The sequence below is a fragment of the Danio rerio genome, chromosome 7 (assembly GCF_049306965.1).
Source record: "Danio rerio strain Tuebingen ecotype United States chromosome 7, GRCz12tu, whole genome shotgun sequence".
Lineage (NCBI taxonomy): Eukaryota > Metazoa > Chordata > Actinopteri > Cypriniformes > Danionidae > Danio > Danio rerio.
Window position 1 is genome coordinate 37,564,668 of NC_133182.1, and position 20,635 is coordinate 37,585,302.

General features: G+C 34.2%; 1 protein-coding gene across 32 annotated transcripts in view; it reads left to right on the plus strand.

Annotated features, from left to right (window-relative positions):
• Positions 1 to 20,635, plus strand: part of sall1a (spalt-like transcription factor 1a) — a 411,427-nt gene that overhangs the window by 376,697 nt on the left and 14,095 nt on the right. For 20 of the 32 annotated variants that reach the window (XM_073906597.1, XM_073906587.1, XM_073906599.1 and 17 more), the window contains 2 exons: positions 3,276 to 3,327; positions 16,575 to 16,691. The gene's annotated coding sequence lies outside the window, so the exon portion shown is untranslated. Of the gene's footprint in view, positions 1 to 1,563; positions 1,757 to 3,275; positions 3,328 to 16,571; positions 16,692 to 20,635 lie in introns of those variants that run through there. The other 12 variants (XM_073906611.1, XM_073906604.1, XM_073906613.1 and 9 more) reach the window with 3 other exon arrangements.

Sequence of the window (20,635 nt, forward strand, 5' to 3'; positions counted from 1 at the left end):
AATAGTTTCCTCTGTAAGCTGCTTGCTTTTGCTTCTGTTTTTAATGAGTGTAGCGAATCAGATATGTGCATTTGGCAACGCATCCTGTCCTCTTATACAGCACACTATTGTGTATTGAGAGCATACAAGACGTCTTGAGTCTCTGTCAGTGATTTATGTCTTAGTTGCACATTGTATCTGACTTTGTGCAAGCATGCTAGCTTAGATTCCCATGTGTATATATACGGGATGTGTATTTGCATTTGTGTGTGTATTTACGTTTCATTATAGACTCAAACAGATTGTCCCCGTGTTCGTGATGAGTATGTAACTAGTCTCGTGTTGCAAGCAGCTGTTGTGTTATAAAGCTTTTCTGCTTTGACAGGCATAAATAGTGTGTGCTATCGGCTACTGATGTTTAAGAGGGAAACTGCACTTCTGTTCCCTAGACTGAACTCTTTGCAGGTGTTTCTTATGATGCTTAGGACTCTACTGGCAAAGCTTTACAGCGCATGGTGTAAAACTTTTATTTGATTGGCTATTAGTAATTTAAAAATACTGGAGGGAGTGTTTTCAGAGATCATATTGTAACCTTATAGCACATACTTTAAAAACTTTAATAGGTTTGGAAGTTGATGAAAGTTTGGTGATTGATCTTTCAGATTGTGTGTAGCAAAAACGTCCTTTCCATTTTATGAAGAAAGAAATATATTTCACTTTCATTACAAAACAACAGGAAGAAAATGCACTTTGCACACCACACACACACACACGAACATATATGCATACTTTATCAAAAGGAAATGGTCGTTGAGAGCTTTCATAATTGACTGTGAAATATGTTGTCTTATTTTGAACCATTCCGTGGTTGCATGCTTATGGCAAAAGATTTGAAATTTCAGAAGTACAGTTATGACACATCCTCTTGACTTGTGTAAGGCTCATAATGCTGTGCTAATCAAAGCTGATGTGAAAAGATTAACACTGCAGTAATATGAGTAAACATTAGGAATGTGACAAGTTGTGTGTTAAAATTAAATATAAAGAATTTCAAATGAGAACAATAATAATGTATGCATTGTGATAGATTTGTTTAAATGTGCTATTTTTTACCAACATAAAAAAGATCGGAAGTATTAGATCAGAAGTCCTGAAAACGTGTTGCCTCCAAATATATTTTCTATATTAACCTGATGAATCCAACAATTAAAACTGTATATACAAAAGCTTATATTGATATATAAACATTATAATATACAGAATATACAGTCTGTACAGTATACAAAATGATACTGTACAGACATAATTACAGATATGATAGAAAATTATATCTATGCAAAATCCCCACAAATGTGTTGTGCATGCATGCAAACGTGTAAAAACAACATTCATTAAATTATGTTTACAAAAAATAAAATAATGATTTACAGATGTAATTATAGTTAAATTCGGAATTATTAACCCCCCTGTTTATTTTTTTTCCCAATTTCTGTTTAACGGAGAGAAGATGTTTTCAACACATTTCTAAACATAATAGTTTTAATAACTCATAACTGATTTATTTATTTACTTTGTCATGATGACAGTAAAGGGGTGACGCGGAGGCGCAGTATGTAGTGCTGTTGCCTCACAGCAAGAAGGTTGCTGGTTCGAGCCTCGGCTGGGTCAGTTGGCGTATATGTGTGGAGTTTGCATGTTCTCCCTGCGTTTGCGTGGGTTTCCTCTGGGTGCTCCGGTTTCCCCCACAGTCCAAAGACATGTGGTCCAGGTGAATTGGGTAAGGTAAATTGTCCGGAGTGTATGTGTGTGAATGAGTGTGTGTGGATGTTTCCCAGAGATGGGTTGCGGCTGGAAGGGCATCCGCTGCATAAAAACATGCTGGATAAGTTGGTGGTTCATTTCGCTGTGGCGACCCTGGATTAATGAAGGGACTAAGCTGAAAAGAAAATTAATAAATGAATGAATGAATGATGACAGTAAATAATATTTGACTAGATATTTTCAAGACACTTCTATACAGCTTAAAGTGACATTTAAAGGCTTAACTAGGTTAAAAATTTTAACTAGGCAGGTTAGGGTAATTATAGCTTAAAGAGCCTAATAATTTTAACCTTAAAATGTTGTTGTTGTTGTTTTATTAAAACTGCTTTTATTTCTAGCTGAAATAAAACAAATAAGACTTTTTACATATAAAAAATATATTATCAGACATACTGTGAAAATTTCCTTGATCTGTTAAATGTCTTTTGGCAAATATTAAAAAAAAAAAATTAATTCAAAGGGGGGCTTATAATTCTGATTTTAGCAGTATATAAAAAAATGAAAACATACTTATTCTAAATTGTACTTGTAAAGGTGTAAAATGAGAAGTCACCATGCTATATTTAAATTATTTTCAATTATTCAAAACAAATGTTTAAAACTCAGTAGATTGAAGAATATATATTTTTGTGGGGGAAAATACACTACCAGTCAAAAGTTTTGGGGGCAGTGTGATTTTTAAATGTTTTAAAATAAGCTTCTCCTGCTCACCAAGGCTGTGTTTATTTAATCAAAAATGCAGTACACACTCTAAAATGTGAAATTTTATTGCACTATGAAATAACTGTTCAAAAGTGGTTTATCATTTAATTTAATCATTTATTCCAGTGATTTTAAAGATGAATTTGCAGCTTCATTACTTCTGAGTCACATGATCTTACAGAAATCACTCTTTTATTATTTATTATGATTATTAGTATTATTAATATTAATGTTAATAGTAATAAAAACAATAATGACTGGAGTAATAGTTTCATTTGAAACTACATACAATAATAAATAAATATTTCATAAATACATATTTAAAAAAAAATACATTTAATAAATGTCGCAGAACAGAATATTTTTCTTTAAAAACTGACCCAAAACTTTTGACCGGTAGTGTATATTTGATATATTATTATTATAATACTTTTATTATGATATTTTAATTATATTTTATATTTTATAATTATAAAAAATACTCCAAAAATACATATATAAATGGTTCTATACTGTGTATATATATGTGTGTATGTATCTTTTAAGCATGCTCATGATTATTCTTTTAATATTGCATCATTGATTATTGATCTAAATGAAAAGCCTGAAAAGCCATTTTGAAACATAAATTATTGTTAAACTACATTATTTTTCCCCCTCCTAAACAATTTAACAGTGCACATTTTAATTTCCAGAGGAAAATATTAAATAACTATTGCTGGTTGTTTTGATTATTGATATATCCATTTTACTTTTTTTTTTTTTTTTTTCAGAGGAAGAGAGCTGTGAGACAGACCACATGGAAGAAAATCAAAACTCCCTCAGGTAAGCTACTTACCCTCGTCTCAAGAGCCTCTTACACAAATCTCCATAAGGATGAGAGAGAGACGGAGGGGGATCATATCTCATCAGTATGTGCTTCCTGGCATGCCTTGTTATCACTGAGTGCCGATTCTGCGTGACGATGTTAAACAGCATGATCACTGACCCAACGCTACTGTAGGGATCAAAATGTCAGCCTGTGTATGCGGTCGCAGTAATTGTGTGGCTGCCCTCCAGGGTGACTGAACAGAGAGAGAAATGAACTGAGCCAGTCGTGAATCATAAGAGCATCACACGCATGGAGAGAGAGATAAACCAAGTTAGGATAAATCTAAGTTTAGAATAATTAAATTACATTCATTGAATTCAAATGTGAGAGAAATTGTGGATAGTAAGTCTAGTGAATTAAAAAACTGAGTGTCTTTAGCCAAACTTAGGTCCATTTACACTGATACATTTTAGTTTTAGAACAGCGTTTTAGAATGAAAACGATCCACACTGTCCTGCTAAAAATGCACATCACGTGACCACACACACTCTGGTATGCGCCGCAGCGTATGCAGACATCTGAGCTCCAGGCAGTCAGCGGGCGCTTTGAGCACACCTTCCCAGATGTGAGCAGGACAGTTCATCAAGGATCTTCCGCTGGATTTCATCTCACTATAGTTTTTAAACATAATATTTAATTAATTTGGTCTCTATCCAATGACTCTTTAGTCTTACTTTTTCTCAGGTAATGAGTTATGTCTTAGCGCAAAGAGAAGTTAATATATCAATTTATGCAATCACGCATACTGATTCTGCTCATTTGACTAATTGCTTTTCTTTATTTTTTATATTGTAAAAACTTATTATACTTTTTATACTTGTTCATGTTATACTTTTATAATGGCCATTATTGATCATTAAAACAGATAAGAGAGGGTATGTTTCATATTTTTGGAAGAAAATTAAAGGAATCAGTAACGTTACAGGCTTTGTTTTGTTATACACATGACGCCTTAACATTTTTGGTGTCTGTGAAGTTGTTAGTATCAAAATAAAAATAGGCAGTTCCTTATTTGTTTTCATTTTATTGTTAAGTAGCCAGAGTGATGCGAATGACATTATAAAGTACACTGTCCCCTTTAAAGATTTACGCGATGTGTCCTTGGGAGTTTGTTTTTCACATCAAAATTTTGAAGTCTGAACTAAAGAGAAAAAGATACAACACTGAATGTTGTGCACTTGATAATGAGAAAAATCCCCAATCAGACCTCCGTTTTTTAGATGTCTCGGTTTTCCCCCATCCACACTAACACAGAGTAGCAGTATTTTAAACCCAAAACAGGCTATTCAGCGTTTTCAAAACACTTCGTTTACAGGGCTCAAAAACTCCAGGGTAGTGTGGACGGAAGGCGCAACCGTAGCAATACTTATCTGTTTTAAAACTAAAACGTACTAGTGTAAATGAGCCTTAATGGGATGATTGCTGTCAGACTTTATAAGAAGAATGAACATTGAAATAAATGTTATAGTGTGTGTTTTACACACAAAAAAACACGTAATTGTTCTCACAATATATAGTGTCAATTTTCACTATTAACAAATTGATTATTGGCAGAATATTACCAGAATATGTGTGCATGTGATTAAAATATGACCAGGGAAGTTCTGTTATGGTACAATTGTGGTTAGATTGAGGATGAACTGATAAAGTAAGATTGCTTATAGTAAAATTAGCACTTGACCGTGATATTTTCAGTTATTTTGTTTATTCAAGCAACTTGCATAAGTTCATGTGTTTAGAAATGAAAAAAAAAACATATTCTACTATCTTAAACTTAATCATTTTTTGTTTGTCTTAGAGAGTTAGTTCACCCAAAAGTACTCACTATTTACTCAACCACAAGTGCTTCCAAACCTTTGACTTTCTTTTTTCTGTTGAACACAAAAGAAGATGTAGTGAAGAATGCTGAAAACCTGTAACCATTGACTTCCATAGTAGAAAAAAAGCAAATACTGATAACAAATAAATGGTTACAGGTTTCCAACATTGTTCAAATTAGTTTTTAACAGCAGAAAGAAACCAATACATGTGTGTAACACATAAAGGGTGAGTAAACTATGCCATACATTTCAGTTTTGGATGAACTACAGCTTTAAAGGTTTTTACACTGCACTGCACGTCCTGCAGTTTCCTAACTTCTTGCATGCATCTGTGGATGGATGTATCAGAAAAGTATAAATAAATTAGGTGAAGCAGTACCACAAAGAAAGAAAGGGCAAAGGAGTGATGGGCCTTCTCCACAAGCAGAGGTGCTTTGATAGAGGAGCATCTCAGTGCTAAAACGCTGCACCATCTCTCTCTCTTTCTCTCTCTTCCTCCCTCGCTCACACTCTCTCTGTCACTTAAAGAATGCTCTCCAGTGCTGGATTAATTAAACTCTAAACATTAAATATTGATTGATGCATTATCAGCGCCTCCCAGTCGCTTCCGCCCGGATTGATTTCCGACGTGATTTATTGTCATATTTGTAGAGTCATTTCACTTGATAACAAAGAGGAATTGCTGCTCGCAACCTCAGACCACCCCCCGTTTCTACTTCCTCTACACTCCCCCCAAACACCAGCTTCTCTACTCACTTTTCCCCTCTCTCTCTCTCTTTCTCTCTCTCCATTTGTTAGGTGTAAGATATGTCTGCACACAGCCTGTGTATATTATCATTATTCAAATTGAAATGATAAAACAGCCCATGACTGATGTTTTTCCTCTTTGTCCTGCTTGCCTATCATCAGCTTTGAAATGAATCCGCAGAGAGAAAAGGGCTGGTTAAATCAGCAGCTATAATTCATGGGCAGAGTCTTCACCTTTTATGCAGTTTAAACTCTCAGAGGTTTGTTGTTGTTAGATTAAAGGGAGAAAAGTTTTGACTTTATTTGAATGTAATGTGATGAATGAAGGATACAAGTGTCAGAAGCATCTCAGCTGTGCTTCCATTATATTTAATAAGCTTCTGGATGAAATCATATAGAAAGATTAAACTATTATTAGTGCATTGTGTTTCTCTTTCTCCTTTGACTTTATATATATTTGTTTAATACAATGGGTAAAAAAAATATTGAACGCTTTATAATTTCAAAAAAACATATTTCTAAATGGGTCACTCAGTTGAAATTTTCTTCAAATGTCAATAACAACTAAAGTAATTTATTCATATAAAGAAAACCTAACTAACGGAGTTATGTGAAATAAAATTAAATGAATTATTGAACACGCAAAGAAAGAGAGGTGTAAAAAGGCATGGAAAGCCCAGATAGCAGCTGAAATCTTTCAGTATTTAGGAAGCAACCCTGCCTTTGTCAGTGTAAATGAATATTAGCTGCTTCAGACCCAACACCTATACCAGATGATGAAGATTAAACCAGAGTGGAGATTTCAGCAACACAATGATTCCAAACACAGCCAAGGCATTCTCTATTGGTTTCAGAAAAAAAATTAAATAAAAATAAATCTGCTAGAATAGCCCAGACCATTACCTGACCTTAATCCAACAAAAAACAACAATTAAAGATCAGAGTTCATAGATGAGACACACAAAACTGTTTTTCTTTTTTTTTTTTTTTTTTTTTTTTTTTTTTGTGACTTTTGCAACTTGGGAAAAAAATCAACCCTAAGCAATGCATGCAACTTGATAAGAAGCATCTTAAAGCTGTCATTACAAAAAAAAAAGCCTTTTATACAAATTATTAGGTACATTTCAAGGTTTCATGTCTTCCTTTTTTGTGTCATAAAAGTGTCATTACACCTAACTAATTTATAACTAAACTTTCTCAAATGTTTTTTTTTTGTTGTTGTTGTTTGTTTTATTCATATTTGTTTTGAATTTTACTGAAATCTGGGTTAATTCCATGTCAACAGCTCCTTTAGAAAAATTAATATCATAAAAAACCATGACAATTTCAATAGTTATTTTATAGAATGCAATATATGCTTTGCTTGTCAAACAATGCCAATAGCTACCAGCATTTTTACTGTATATATACGGGCAAAATAAAAATACCTGTTGCACCTGACAACATTAAAGCAACTGATGATCAATTAGAACTTAAATCTAGTTGTTACTAACTGCTGAACATCTACTCTAGTTTAGGGCTTTACTACATTGAAAAAATCTGATAGTTTTTCTAAGATAAAAACTGTGATATAAATATGGAAACAGTTGAAATATTTGGCACTTTTCCTGGGAGTATATCAGTAATCATGTACAAAAATTGAATAATCACAATGTAAAAAAAATAAAATAAATGCTTTTCTTACTTTTTCTTGTTTCTAATCCAAATTTTCTAAAAATTCTTAGATCAAGTAAAAATATAGTTTTGTTTTTAACCTTAGAAAAAACAAGCAAAATTATCTGCTAGTGGAGTAAAATATTCTTGTTTTTGCTTTGAAATGTAGATATTTGAACTAAAAACAAGACTAAAGTTCTAAGTAAGAAAACCTTGTTCTTTTCTTCCATGAATTGCAAAAATTCCACATAAGTGAAGTAATTAAATACATTTCTGTTTCTTCTGGTCAACTATAATCCAGACTCAACATTGCATATCTTGCGATGTGACTATTGCGGATGCTCACATTGCAATAATGATGCTGAAACTATATATTGTGCAGCCCTACTCAAGTTCATACTTCTTTTGTGTTTAATTAATACTTTTTAGCTGAAACTTGGTTCTTGGTGATTCATATAATTGATGTCAATGGTTAACATCACTTTTAGTACCATGAATACTATGGTACCTGATGAGAAATTGAGATCTAATAAAGAGATGAGTAAGAGAAAGAATACTGAAAATAATGTTTTAAGTAATATTTATTTATTTATTTACACAGACTGGTTGTTTAGCTTTATTAAACATCGGTTTATAGAGAAAACTGTAAATTGTATTGTTTTGCCTGTGTATGTGTTTTAAAGTGCCAATATCCATTGACTTGCATTTCACAAATAGCCAAGGACTCAGGTTTCAGACAGAAATATTGTTTAATTTTCTACTGAAGAAAAAAGGAACCTATATATTGGATGGCCTTAGATTTAAAAGGGAATATTTTTCCTTTAAATCAAGATTTAATCTGAACATGTTTCACCAGGGGGACCACGCGGTCAGCAGGTCAGAGTTAGTTTGAGGATAATCAGCTGTCTAGCTCATCGTTCCACCTTCTGTTTCTCTCCCCTTTTTTCCTGTTTATTGGCATCATAAGTCAGGTATCACATTATATTGAACAATGAGACTTTTTGTAATAGTTTCCTCACAACGCTTTAACTAAAGAAATAACATTTATAGACTTTTGATGTGCACCATCAGGCTTTTTTCAAATGACCAAAGACTGGATGAGGCTTTATGAATTGTGGTGTGAGAAAGCATCTGCTTGACTGTTACAATCCAATTATTGTCTCTTCCAATAATCCCGGTGGTATTTTTAACCTGTGCAGTAGCACACACACACAAGCTCTTATTTAAATTTGTGAACACCGCATAATTCTATTTGTTCATGACATCCCGACAAACAAACACTTTGTTTATTTAAAAATGTTCTCTGTATATTTAGACTGTCTTTTATTTTCATCCGCATTTGGTGAGAAAATTCGATTTGACTCATGTCAATTGAATTTGAAGACATTGAATTAAACAAGGCTTCTTAGTTTGGAAAGGTTCTGGTGGTGTCTTTGGGTCAGGAGTTTGAAAAGAGAGAACATGTTTATATAAAGTGTTGCGTGTGTTGTGGTAAGTATTTCTCGTGACTTACTTGCAGGGTCGTGTTAAATATTCCCTCTTATTGTGTTTGGAAATTATGAGAATGTCTCATTTTGAACTTTAAGGCACCTCACTATTAAGATGGATCACAGGCAGGTTGAAAAGTTTAAGAGCAAATTGTATTATGTGGTGCCAAGCAGAAAATACAAGAGATCCTGTTTCACTGCTGAAACACTAACAATCATTAAAGTGAGCAAACCAACAACACTTGAGGTGTTCTTGACAGTTATTTTTATATTATAATAAAATACATTTGAGTGAGAACTTTGAACAAGAAATCATCCCCCAAGCACAGAAGTGACATAACAGATTATGAAATATATTAATAATGTTATTCAAATAGCTACCCATTAGCTAGGGGCTAAGTTAAGCGCACTTAACAAATTAACGGTTTGTGTAGAGAAATAATGCTACTCGTTTTGAACAACCTTTGAGACAGATAAATCACTTTTCTCATTACTGATACAATCAATCTCTCTTGCTGCAAAGGTTATAAGCACCAGACGTTACATTGCGTAATTGAATCATTAATATACCTAATCTCATTAACAGCAAAATTAAGGAGCAAATTTGCCTTTTCTTTATAAACCTGCCACTGATGACCAATGAGAGTCCACAGTTTAATTATATTCATCATAATTAGTGCATAGTAATAAGTGATTAACATACAATAATGGCTAAGGGAAGCTCATTGTTCTTAATTGCTGAACATGTACTCTAGTTTGTGCCTCTTTTGTGTTTAATTGATGCCATTTTGCAAATGATTAATCGAATGTAATTACTGTTAAATATTGCTGTATTTAATTGTTGAGGTATTGGAACAATTGCACTGTATGTGAGAAGAAATAAATCCGCATGATCATAATTAGCACAATCAACCCTGAAATATATTGTTTTAAACTACCAAATATGTCGAAAATAGTCACTTTGCTAAACTGCAGACTGCACTTTGCTACATTTTCAACATCAAAATTTTCCATAATGCATTTTAAGTGTAAATAAATGGGGAAAAAAACATCTGTGAACTGCAAGCTTTAAATTAACCGATTATTTAAAATAAATAACAGACATTATGATCTATCTGTCTGTATATATGTCTTTCTATCTATAACAAAATATATATAATTATTGTTTATGCTTTATATAAATTAAATATATTTAATAATAATAACAACAACAAGAACAACAATAAATAATACTAATTGAAGAGTTCAGGGCGACGCGCTGGTGCAGTAGGTAGTGCTGTCACCTCACAGCAAAACGGTCCCTGGTTCGAGCCTGGCTGGGTCAGTTGGCGTTTCTGTGTGGAGTTTGCATGTTCTCCCCGCGTTTGCGTTGGTTTCTCCGGGTGCTCCGGTTTCCCCCACAGTCCAAAGACATGCGGTACAGGTGAATTTTATAGGCTAAATTTTCCGTAGTGTATGAATGTGCATGAGTGTGTATGGATGTTTCCCAGAGATGGGTGGCAGCTGGAAGGACGTCCGCTGCGTAATACATATGCTGGATAAGTTGGCGGTTCATTCCGCTGTGGCGACCCCACATTAATAAAGGGACTAAGCCAAAAAGTAAATGAATGAATAAGGATGAAGAGTTCAGTTGCAAAAACTTCTAAATGCCTCAAATGTTCTCCTAAAATTAGCATTTTTCTCAGTCTCCTACATTTATGTTCAGTTATTTCACTTTAAAGGCAATGATAAGAACTTACTAATCACTAAAAAAGTAAAATTACTGAGCCTACACACAGGAGACCAGGAAAATGTTATTTTAGAAGAAAATATCTACTGGCATAGAGGTTTTTGCATTTAATTTTTACTTCAATTATTAATAATTATTGTATTATTATTGTATATTTTAATACATACAGTGCAGACAGACAGACAGAAACACACACTTTCTATTGTATTAGATTTAGCCTCCTCTGATCAATTGTATTGATCACCTCTGAAACGGCAGGAGGATCAATAGAGCCTTAATGTGAGTTTGCTGTCCAATCAGAGGCTGTTAAAATCAAGAGAAGGTCTTCAATAGACTGTCTGCTTCCTGTCACATACACCAGGAGATAAATGTGCATTATGCTGTCCTACACAGCGCATACACACATTTTGCTCTTACAAAGTTTAAATATGTGAATTTTTAAAATTAGGGAACAAAAGCAGTTTTTGTATATGCTCCTGAAGAGCAGTTTATTGTGTATAAGTCTTTGCACGTTAACATTTAGACATGATTTATACAATCGGTTTTAGAATGAATGCATTCGGCACAAGATAAATAAGTCAATTCATATTTATATTTATTTCTCAGTGAATATGTACATATGTTATTGGTGAAGTTTAGGTTATATTTATAAAAATATAATTGTGGTTATCTAACATCTCTATAATTAAAAAAGAAATATATACATTTTAATTCAAGATAGGTGTTGAAAAAGAAATATAATTTTATATTTTGATTAATTTTAAATTGTATATGGCCTCCTTGACTGTGTTTATTAACATTTAATTCATTTAATCATTTTCTTTTCGGCTTAGTCTTTTTATTAATCAGGGGTCACCACAGCGGAATGAACCGCCAACTTGTCCAGCACATATTTTACACAGCGGATGCCATTCCAGCATAGGGGGGGTCTGACCCCCGTAGTTAGTTGATCCCCCCTGAAGAACATTAAAACAAGATGTATGAGGGGGTCTGCCACTTAATAGTTAAGAAATAGTTTGCGCCGATCTGTGTCTTATAAAAATATTAGTAATTAAAATAAAAGATAGGGCGTCATAGTGGTGCAGTGGGTAGCACAATCGCCTCACAACAAGAAGGTTGCTGGTTCGAGCCCCGGCAGGGTCAGTTGTCATTTCTTTGTGGAGTTTGCATGTTCTTGCTGTGTTGGCATAGGTTTCTTCTGGGTGCTCCGGTTTTCCCCACGGTCCAAAGACATGCTCTATAGGTGAATTGGGTAAGCTAAATTGGCCGTAGTGTATGTGTGTGAATGTATGGGTGTTTCCCAGTGTAAAACAGCTGGAAGGGCATACGCTGTGTAAAACATATGCAGGATAAGTTGGCGGGTTAAATCGAGACTAAGCCGAAAAGAAAATGAATAAATGAAAATAATAGATAACTTAACCATATAATTGTTCATATAACTTTAAATGCATGCCAAAATGCTGGTGAATTGCACCAAAAATATTATTTCGGTGTTTGAAAACCGCCAAATCTAGAGCACCAACAGACATGTTCCTTGTAAAATAGGCATTTTTACTGTAGGTGTCTGTAAAATTATATGCATAGTTTGTATTTAATTATACAACTGCTCGCACATGAAAGTTAAACAGTAAAATAAAAATGGTCATCCATTATTAGGTGCAGAAAAAGAAACCTGTCACCAATTATTTAATATCACAAATGTCATTGAGAACCACTCAATATCTCTCAAGAAACACTGAGACCAAAATAATAAGTTTGATTAATAAATTAGATGTAATATATATTTATATATATATATATATATATATATATATATATATATATATATATATATATATATATGATATATACATTTCATTCACTGAGGCAAATTAACGAACATAGCCGAAAAGCTTGACCCCCCCGATCAACAATGTATCACACCCTGTTCATAAGGATCTTGTGAAGCATGATAAATATGATGTATACATTCCTGATGGAGCAGCGCCTTCAGTAGATGTTTGTCAGCTGTGTATGTTTGTTCTCACAGGGCCACAGTTGGCTGTGACTCTGGAGGAGACTTTGTAAGTGCCCGGGCTCTTACTGTGAATATTAACGAGAGAGGGAAAGAGAAAAGGAAGGAGAAAGAAAGAAGGAGAGCGAAACAGAGGCAGAGAATAAGGGCATGAAATCTTAGAAAGCGGCTGAGATAGAGAAAGAAACGGGGGGAAACTGGGCCAGAGAGGGTAATAGGCTAGCACTGTCAGTGCTCTCGAAAACCTGCACAAAGGAAGAAAGGAAGTGATAGTGGGACATGTGGGAGGGAGCCAGCCAATGGGAAAGGAAGCAATAAAAACAACAGCAAAACTTCCCTGCACAGGAACCTGCGTGCATTGGTGTGTGTGGTCAGTCACTCTCTCTGTGTTCTCTCGGTGTGTGTGTGGTGGGTGGTCAGTAGATCAGCGATTGTACTCAAACATGTCTGTTGCATGTACTGTAGCAATAAACAGACACTGAATAAAGAGAGAGAGCGATAGAAAGCAGAACTTTGTGCTGTGTTTCAATGATGTTCTTGCTCAACATCTCTGTCTTTTGGTCGCCAGTATGCTGAAAATGTCATGCTTGTTTTTTGGCTTTTCTTTCCAGCGAGTGTGCATGTGTTTTACTGTGTGGTCTTTGTGAATGAGACTGCTTAGTCTGCTTTTCAAAGACAGACTCGCATATTGCTTATCCTCCCTCCAGACAGTGGCAGTTTCAAACCACCGAAACCCCAGTTCCGTCTAATGTGTGTTATTGCTTGTTTTAAAGAACAATTAAAAATGAAAAGCTTGAATTTAATGTCGTTTTTCCCTTTTGTCGGGTGCTGGAAAGATGTGAATGAAAGGGTAAACATCCTAAAACATTCATTTTACATTTCTCACATTCGAAATGCCTTGTGCGTGCCATGAAGGATGCCTGAAATCTAAACATCAGGATTTCTTTTCTGAAATGTGCCTGACTTTTCTTAACCCCTCTGATATAATAAAATCATATTATAATGTGTATTCAGGAAGCAGCGTTTAATGTAATACTGGCAATATTGAAACCTACTGTGATGGAGGTATGGCACACTATTTTGTGTATATAAAAATATGTATTAAATACATAAAATAAAATATTGATTATCGGTTGAATTTGTTGTTAGAAAATATGATCATGTAAAAGAGGACTGCTTTAGCCGGGAAAAACAATAGATCTTATATGAGAAGTTGTGGTCATCTTTAGTAATTACACTGTACAAAAAAATTGACTCAACCTAAAATTGTAAGCACTCAAAAAAATAAATAAATAAATAAATAATAAAAAAAAAAAAAATATATATATATATATATATATATATATATATATATATATATATATATATTTTTTTTTTTTTTTTTTTTTTTTGAACTACTTAATTAAAATGAGCTGAAACAACACAATTCTTGAGATTTCATTAAGACAACTTAATTTTTTATGTTCAATCCACAAATATTTGCTAATCGTTTTAAGTTAACTTAATCATTTTGTGTTGGGATAACATTCATAAACTGTGTGGAACCCTGCATTTTTTACAGTGAGGCAACCAGCTTCAGGACATTTTTGAGTTCACTCAACTTAAATCGAGTCAAGTGTAGGCATGGGCTGGGATAAGATTCTGACAGTATGATAACCTTGGATAAAAGCATCACGGTTTCATGGTTTTGTAATTACTGCTCTAAAAGTATGTTCTTTTTAAATGTCTGAGTAAAAAAAAATAAGTTTTCCCCCTTTGAACACAATACATTTAATTTTTAGAATTTTTAGTATTTTTAAAGTATTTTGGACCAGTAAACTTGTCGGGCTAAATATTTCAAACGAATCATTGACGTCTGCTGTTTTCATTAATTTCAAAAACCCTTTACAATTTAAAACGACTTTGGATATCTTTTCTGCTGGAGATACTGTTGTCCTAAAAACAAACAAAAAAAATAAATAAAAAAACGTAATTGAAAAATCTTACACATATCTTAGGAATGGTAAAGCAGAAAAACTGTGACTTTTTTTAAACAGCGGTATACCTTGAAAACGGTTATCGTCCCATGCCTTGTCCAGTGCAGTGTTTGGGTTGAAAGTTGAGTCAACTCAAAAAAGCTCTGCAGCAAGTTGCCTTACAGTTTTGAGTAGTCAACATTTTACAGTGTAATAATATACTAACAATACATTATTTATTTATTATAAATATAGCTTGTGTGCAATACTATCTAAATATTTAGTAAACAAAACGGTTGATTTTTATTCTTTAATTTAAGTAAACTTTCTGTTAATGAGTATGTGAATTGTGAAGCACTATGTACTTTGTGTACTTGTGTGTTTTAAGTGTATGTTATTATGCTATTATATGTTGTATCAATGTTGGTATTGCAATAAAAAAGGAAACTGTTGAGTTTTTTGTACTTTTTTAAATCTATCCTTTTAAACACAATGAATGAATGTTTTTATAATGAATTATTTGCTGTTTCTCTTTTTGCTTTTATCCTTTATTATATTGAGTATTTTTACAACATGAGCAGATCTGTAGTTGCACTCTTTTTCCTCATTGTTACACTGACTCACTCTGTTTCTGTGAGTGTGTTTGTGTTCATGATTGTGTTCAAGCGAAGTGGATCAGTGAGAGCTCTTCCTCGTTCTTCTGGCATCTGCAAGTGGGTAGAGTACGCATATACAATTTAAAAAATATATCTGAATTGAGTTGAAATGATTGTATTCATTCATTTGCATTGGGTTTTTTTTCTGTGACTTCTTAGATGGGCATAAGGTTTACAAATTAAAAATTGTCTGTTTTGCTTTCCAAGTGTATTGTTAACCGTGCCAAAATAGCATCTCTTTGTCGCCACAACACACTCAAGAGCTTTTACTCCAAATAGCATCCATCAGTGTCATAATAGGAGAAGTGGATGTGATTCATGAAAGCTAGTCACCATCAGCTCTACTCACCTCATTATTAAATCCTTAACGTTAACCACACAGTTTTAGTTCATCAAAACTAATCGTAAGTATATCTGAAGGAGTTGTTTTGTTTGCATGCACACTTGCACGCAGACAAAAGCTGACAGACACTTTTTTCATAAACAAATTTGCGATTATTTTTTTATGCTATGAAAAATGTATTTAAATTAAAATTAGATGAATTTATGATGTCATGTGTGGAGAATCACAAAAGATTAATTGCTATTGTATATTCGCTGCATATCTTTATAGTCAAAACAGAAATATTATATTTCCGTACTGTGTTATCTATAAATGATAGCCAAGATAAATTGTGGCTAGTGATAAATTATTAAATCAACCTTTTATAAAAACAGCCATCCCCATACATATTTTGTTCTATCTGACACAAATTTAGGCACACAGATAGGACACAAAGTAATTCCTGCCTATTATCTTGTTTTTATTTATTTATTTCTTCCTAGTAACTTATGCTAGTAGCGCTTAAATCTTGCAAACAGCTAGATTCTTGCTGTAAGTATGTGTAATTACAAATCAGGATATCTGAGCATGTGCAACAGATTCATCCCTTTCCTTTCATTTGTGCTGTGGTGTTCCAGTAAGTACATTTTAAGCTTTTACACCAGAACACTGTAGCGGACCTATATTTTGTGTAGTCACTGAATTCTTACGTAGTATTTGCTATTATCATAAACTTCCTTTCTTGTGCACACAACAAGTACTGTTTAGAGTGCAGATATGCGACACTTTTTTTATTGTTTGTTTGTTTTCTCAAGCAGGACAACACCATTGGAGAGAAGCAGGGAGCGACAGCGTTTTTGTCTATGACAGTACAAAACAAACAGTCTATTGAAGTTGAGCGACTGCTGGACATTGTCACTGCAACTGTTACAGAGGTAAAGCCTATGATGGATTAAATGTTGGCTGAGAACTGTGTGTGTGTGTGTGTGTGTGTGTGTGTGTGTGTGTGTGTGTGTGTGTGTGTGTGTGTGTGTGTGTGTGTGTGTGTGTGTGTGTGTGTGTGTGTGTGTGTGTGTGTGTGTGTGTGGGAGGATATGTTCACTAAAAAAAGTGTTGCATGCAGAACTGTTGCAAACAATTTATTTGTGTTGAATTTAAACAAACAAATTCAATTGAACATACTTCAACTTAATTTGTTTGTTTAAATTCAACACAAATAAATTGTTTACAACCACTTAACGTAAAAAAATTGAGTAAATCCAAGGAATCATGTTTGAATATTTTTTTTCAGTGAAGGACAATAGTACCATTCTGATCTCTTAATTAATGGTATTCTTATGCTAGTCCAGGTATAGGGCATAATATAATTATCTATCTATCTATCTATCTATCTATCTATCTATCTATCTATCTATCTATCTATCTATCTATCTATCTATCTATCATCTATCTATCTATCTATTGAGATTTCCAGCAGTGTTAAAAAATGTTTAGTATTTTTTGTAAAAGATAAATAATTGTATGTATACTAAAAACACTTTCTTTATATGTATATACTAGATTAAATATGACAAAATATTAATTAATATAATATGTAGAATCAATAATATTTAACATCTAGTTATGCCTAATGTTTTACATACAATTACTTAGGGTAGTTTTTACTTTTTTTTTACTTATGTCCTATGTGTATATTTCTTTGGTGAAATTGGTCAAGCAAAAATGCATTTGCATAACAAAACAGGAATGCATTTCAATTGGTTATTGATCAAATAAATTCAGCTGGGTATTGATTAGCCTACTAGCGCAGAGCAGTAGCTGTGGTAAATAAAATGTGTGTTATTTATTTGCAGTATAAAGCATTCACGAGGTTTGGAACTTAACACATTAGAAAAATGCTTCAGCGGCTGCAATAATCCCCGTCATCTGTTGATAACAGATGGTAGATGTCATCAGGAGGCGACTGTCTGCCGCTTGACATGATCATCACGCCTGCCATGGAGACAAGATCACAATTTACAACACCAGATATCCCCTCCTAAACTTTGTCCAGTCTCTAAAGAACAAAAAAAATAGTTCATAATCATAATTGAAAAACAAGGTATTTTCCCTGTTTTAAATGTGTCCCCCATGCCTAGAAACTATGAATACCGCACTATATTTGCATTCCACTCTTATCTTACAAAAAAGCGATCGAGCGCAAATGAATGTGGATAAACGGGGCTTAAAACAGTCGTGCGTCTCCCTCCAACAGGCGGAGTGTAAATCAGCCTGATAGAAAAGCAGCATTAAATTCCTCAAGAGGAGAGAGTGGAGAGAAGCATCTTTCATTTATAGCTCAACAGTTAGGAGGACGCAGAGAGGACGCGCTTTTCCCTCTGTCATGAAGTTTAACGTTTTATAAGGTCCTCGTTCACATTCGCCACTGTTTCGTCTTGATGCTATTCAAAGTGTGATCCAACTGTTTGTAATTCTGCACGCAGTGAGTGCGGCAGTTCAGCTTCTCAGTGAAAGCCACGTTGAACTATGCTACAAAAGGAAGCTCTTTTAAAAGAGATTAAAAACGTACAACGGTGATGTGTGGCGTCCACAAACACGAAAGCATAAAAGAGAGGAAAAAATCATCCATACTGCTTATGCTATTCAATTATGCGGTCAAACACCCTCTGTTTCTGTGGAATGATCAATTATCGGTTGTCAGTGATAATGGTGAATGATGACCCCACGCGCTCCCGCTGCTATATGCTTCTTATCGATTAGCGCGTGACACCCAGAGTGAGCGCGAGCATCTGCGTTCTAGAAAGAGCCTTGACTTGTTCCTTACACGAAAAAATATTACTTTAGATATTTAGATCTTTCATATTTGGATGATCGTAATAAATATTCTCATGTCTCAAAAAAGATGTTTAACTTTAAAGAGTGTGTTTTCGTGCGCACCGGTAAGGCAGTGTCACACAGATAATATTTCCAAACATTTGTCAGCCCTGCCAATTAATTGCCGCCGCATAATAGTAAGAGGGAGGGAGTGTTTGAGCGCTTTCACTTAACCCCCTACCCCCATTCTTGTGGTGCACCCCTGACTTCTCCCGAGTCACAGCCCAAATTTCTCGCCGTTAGTGTCATTCACGCGGTGATTGTCCGAGCGCGCGCGGGGAATCTCATTTATAGCGTCTCGCGCTCGGCTGAGCTGCAAATCAGCGTGTTTACAGCCCCACACCAACACTCACATCAATTAACCGAGCATCGATCCTCTCACCGGGGACATCACAATATTGCCCCCTTCTCACAGTCCGAATCCTTGCATTTATGACACAGTATGATTTTCAGGTATGCTGTCTTGTCTACACTTTTTAAAGAATATATTTCTGTTTAGGCTCATTATGTAGTGAAAGAAAGAAAGAAAGAAAGAAAGAAAGAAAGAAAGAAAGAAAGAAAGAAAGAAAGAAAGAAAGAAAGAAAGAACAATTATGACAACTGCTTTTGAAAATGTATGCTATTAATTTGAACAAGTGGAGAATGCGCTAAGGCCATATATGTGTAATAAAGAAATTAATATTACATTGATTTAAAACAAAACATAACCTTATGATTTTTCTAATTAAGTAGTATATTGATATCTCCTCCTATATAATTTTTACAACAAAAAGTGCACGTCTTCCGTTTACTCCTCTGTTCTTTCCCTCTGTTCTTTCATTAATAAGTAAATAACAGTCGCCTTAAGTATAGATAGCTGACGCTATAGGACCTGATCCATCTCGCCGGCAGCACTTCGTTAAATATTCAGTGAGAAATAATGGCATCCTAGACATCACCTATAGTAACGTTATTATCTTCATTTCTCAAAATCAGCTAGACTGATAGCTTCGTTTGTCTTTTCTAGGACATAAATCTTCAGCTTTGCAGGTCGCTGCAGTGCAATCCATGGGGAATCTTTTTTTTCGAAACAGATTAATAATAATAATAATATCAATAATAATAATAATAATAACAACAACAACAATTATAATTATTTTATTTTTAATTATTTGCAATGGAGCACTTAGACTCAAGATTTTAAACAATATCAAATATAAAATAACGAACAGAAAAAAAATGCGTTTTTATTATTTTTTTTAAAAAAGGTCTGGGATGTTATCGCTATGTAGTAATGCATTTTTTTGCATATGTGTGCTTTTGAAAAAATAAAAATAAATAGGAAATTATTAGTTGTTAAATAGATGTGTGCAGGCGCTTCAGTGCGTAAAGTTAAAGCAAAACAATAATTGCTCGAGTATTGTTGTTCGTGGCTCTTTTATACAAACTTTTGATTTTTGCAAATAAACTATTTAAAACTTGTTAATATAGCTAGCTTATAGCACAAGTCCTCGTCTTAAGAATAAGTAGTTTAAACAACGACGTAGTTTTCATCCTGGTTAAACTGACTCTTAATGGCACACCGTCGTTTCCAAACACTTTCTTGATGGTTTCCAGACTTTTTCAACTTTTTGCGACTTCTACATTTTATCAATGCAGATTCGAGCTCTCTCTTCTCCACGACCGCCTCGAAACGTAAAAAGCGAAATATATATTGAGCGAAATCATTTTCAAACAGGCTGGATGGGATGCTTTCGCGCAGCTGAAGAGTTGCGCTGTGAACCACGAGCGCTTCCTCTGTCTGCCGGTCGCGCGGTGAGAGAGTGAAGGAGAGGTGGGTGCGAGACCGAGAGGGACAGAGAGCGCGAGTTATGATAGAGCAGAGCACTGGCCAATAGAAGAACAGAGGGGTGGGGCTCGGGATTTCTCACCGTTCTGCATGGGCCCTTAAAGTTTGTTTGTTCGCTGAATGCGGCGTGTGATGAAAACGTGTTACTGATCCCGTTCGGCAATAATCAGATGAATC